Below are 3,497 nucleotides of genomic sequence, written 5' to 3' on the forward strand. Positions count from 1 at the left end.
CCGAGTTGCCTCTGGAATACCTCCCAGACCTCTTCCCAACAAACTCAGTAGGGAGGACAGGTCAATCCTTCTTCGCCTCCGGGTGGGAGCCTGCTGGCCTGCGGTCAGGAAGCACCGTCACGACATAATGCCCTCCCCATCTTGTGCCCGATGCGGTCAACCAGAAACATTGGAGCATCTCCTCTGCACCTGTCCTTCCTTTTCCACACAAAGAGCCTCCTTACAAAGTACCTTCAGTGAGTTAGGCTTGCCTTGTTCCACGCAGCAACATCTCCTCTTTCCCGCGTCCCACCATCTCGCCGCCCTCCAGGGTCTCCTCACCTTCATCGAGGAAACCAGCCTAATGACTGGTCTAGACCCACGTCCTCTCCTCTCCACCTTATCTTTCTCCTCTTTCATACAAACTTTAATTCCCCCTATAATCCCCTCCCAGACCTTTCGGGTGCAGAGCAGTGCACTCCGACAGGACTGCAAAAGAATGCGCTTTGCTCCCTCCTTCCTCCAGCAACAGATAGATAGATAGATTGAGAAGGCCGTAAAGGCTAGTTCACACTGGTGACTCGCGGAGGTCGCGCGACACGATTCGTCGCAGAGGGGGCGACCTAAACGAGTCGGGGGCGACAGGTTTGAGGGAGTCGCTCGCTGACCGATGTCTTGCGACGCGACTTCAAGTCGCGGAGCTCCTCAGCCAATGCGCAGCGCTGTATGACATGACGTTTCCGACGTCTTTCTTCCTTCTATCTTTCTTCCGCCTTCTTTCTCCGGCGAAGGAAAAACAAGCACACGTGTTCGCGTGTGTACGGTGCGTGCTACTACGGTAGTGCTACGGACGAATTCGTGTTTGCAATAGAAGCTGTGATGGAATTTTCGCCAGAGGCTCTGATAAATGCCGTGAAACATTATCCGTTCCTCTATCAGAAGCAACACCACGACCACAAATACCGACAGAAGAAACAAGACGCATGGAACGCAATCGGCAATCTATTCAACATGACAGGTATGGCGCTGTCAAGTGCACATAAACATGCTTTGTGATAGCTAGGCAATAAACGTAAGCGAAGTCCGCGGATTGACATAACTATAGTTTAGTTCGATTATGTTACATGCCCTGAAGACGATGCGAGAATGCATGTATTTATCCTTGACAGTAGTAGTGCATGTGCGACTCGTTGAAATTATATTGTGGCTACGGCATTGTACTCACAGGAGGAAAAAAATCGCTGGCTTGCTTTTAAGAGGCGTAGAAAATGCAATAGAGGGCAACAGCGCCGCGCTCGTGTAGGCGCATTTTGTTGCTAGCGGAAATCCTCCGTATTGTTACACATCGCTACGGCGTGTTTTGTTTATTTCTCAACTCCTACTTTGACGAGCAAAACTGAATTGGATGGTGCATATGCGCAAACAAAATAGTAAATGGTCGCTTAAAAGATTTGTTAGCCATGTTCCTTATTTGCCGTTTTTGCTTCAAGTGTAGAGCGATAACGTTGATTTTTGTTTCACAGGTTTCGAATGCGAAAAAAAGTTTAAGAATCTCAAAGACGTCTTTTCAAGAATAAAAAGCGGGGTAAAAACCAAAAATAAAAGCGGTGCCGGGGCGTCGGACATCCCAGTCATCAAATGGCCCCACTATTGGGCCATGCGGGAGATTGTCGAAAATTCATCGGAGTCTGCAGAGTAAGTGCAATCTTCTTATTTAGCGTTTTGCAACACAATCATCGTTGCATGATTGAAGAATAGGCACTCAAATGTTCGTTTTTTTCCAGCTAGTTCAAAGTTTAAACTAATGTATTAGGTGATTAACACATTATTCTGAAATCATTTGCAGCCACCCTGGCTCAAAGAGACTAGATGAGACACATACGAGGAGTGCAAAAAATAAAGTGAGCACGTGAAAATGTTCGACCTTTAGTTTATGTATTCTTTCTGCTTGCATGCCTTCAACAATGCACAGAATGTGTTAGAATGCCACTGCTATGACCAAAAAAAAAACAACATGAAATGTCGTTTACACACTGTTGTTAAACTTTGGTGCTAAATTGCATGTTCTTTTTTTGTATTTTTGCCAGTGTCTGCAGCAGCTTGGAAGAGAGCAGCACAAGGTGAGCAATAACATTCTAATTTTGTGATTGCCCTGCAAGAGCCAGCTACTATGTATTTTGCCACAGATGACCTGTGTCTTTCATTTATACATGCATATCAAAACATCGCAATTTGAGGTTCCATTTGAAGCAAATGAAAAATCTGCAAAGAGTTCATGAAATCTATAGAACTCCTTGTTATTTGCATCTATGTGCTTATCTTCCCAGTGTACAAAAGAATCAAACAAGTGAAAAAAAAACCTGAACACCTGTATGTATCATATCCGGCAAAAGTGACGTTAGGTCAGAGAACTTCAATGAAGGCAAAGCGTGAAGTGTGTTCATTTTCAGTTTGCAATAAATAACTCAAGATAATACAAATTAGCTTGTAGCCTTACACTATGGTACCTCTTGTTCATTCTCTTTTTCAGCGTATTTTCATCAATGTCTCCAACTATGACACAGATATACTGGTTTTACTTATAACCACTTTTGAAGTCTTACACTTTATTGGAACTTTCATAAAAAATTCCTTTTTACAGCACAGCGGAATGCAGTATAACCGGACATACACAGCAGTAGGAAATGTTCTTGAATGCCATGTGTTGCAAAAAGAGCTATTAGTGGTAGACAAAAAGAAAAGAAACTAAATAACTAAATTTCTATTTATTGCAATACAGCATCAGAGGAAATGCTATTGAGGCAAGCACATGGAGACACCAGAACCTGGGATCATCAAGCTCACAGCAGCCAGGACCGTCGAGCTCAAAGGAGCCAGGAGCATCAAACTTGCAGGAGCCAGATCCTGCAGCCCTGGAGATAGACCCATTGGACTGAGGGGCACAAGCTGAACACAGGTAAAAAAATCCAGGTAAAAAAGTAAATATAACTTTAAGTATGTTGTGATGTATGGATGCGAGAGCTGGACTGTGAAAAAGGCTGACCGCCGAAGAATTGACGCGTTTGAATTGTGGTGCTGGCGAAGACTCTTAGGAGTTCCTTGGACTGCCAGAAGATCAAATCAGTCGATATTGTCGACCATAAACCCTGACTGCTCATTGGAGGGTCAAATTCTGAAGTTAAAGCTCAGCTACTTTGGTCATCTGATGAGAAGAGAGGAGTCGCTGGAGAAAGATTTGATGTTGGGAAAGGTTGAGGGTCGCCGGAGAAGGGGTAGGCAGCGAACACGATGGTTAGATGGCATTCTCGAGGCATTGCAGATGAAGCTATGTGATGTTAAGAAGATAGTGAGAGACCGGAAAGCGTGGCGTGACATGGTCCATAGGGTCACGAAGAGTCGAACACGACTGAACGCCTGAACTGAAATGATGTTGCTCATCCCTATTTGCAACATGAGACAATAGACACAAATAATGATACTGATGGAAACACATTTCCTGTGACATATCTGCAAACAAA

The sequence above is a fragment of the Amblyomma maculatum genome, chromosome 5 (genome assembly GCF_055883805.1).
Source record: "Amblyomma maculatum isolate TAMU_Amacu chromosome 5, ASM5588380v1, whole genome shotgun sequence".
Lineage (NCBI taxonomy): Eukaryota > Metazoa > Arthropoda > Arachnida > Ixodida > Ixodidae > Amblyomma > Amblyomma maculatum.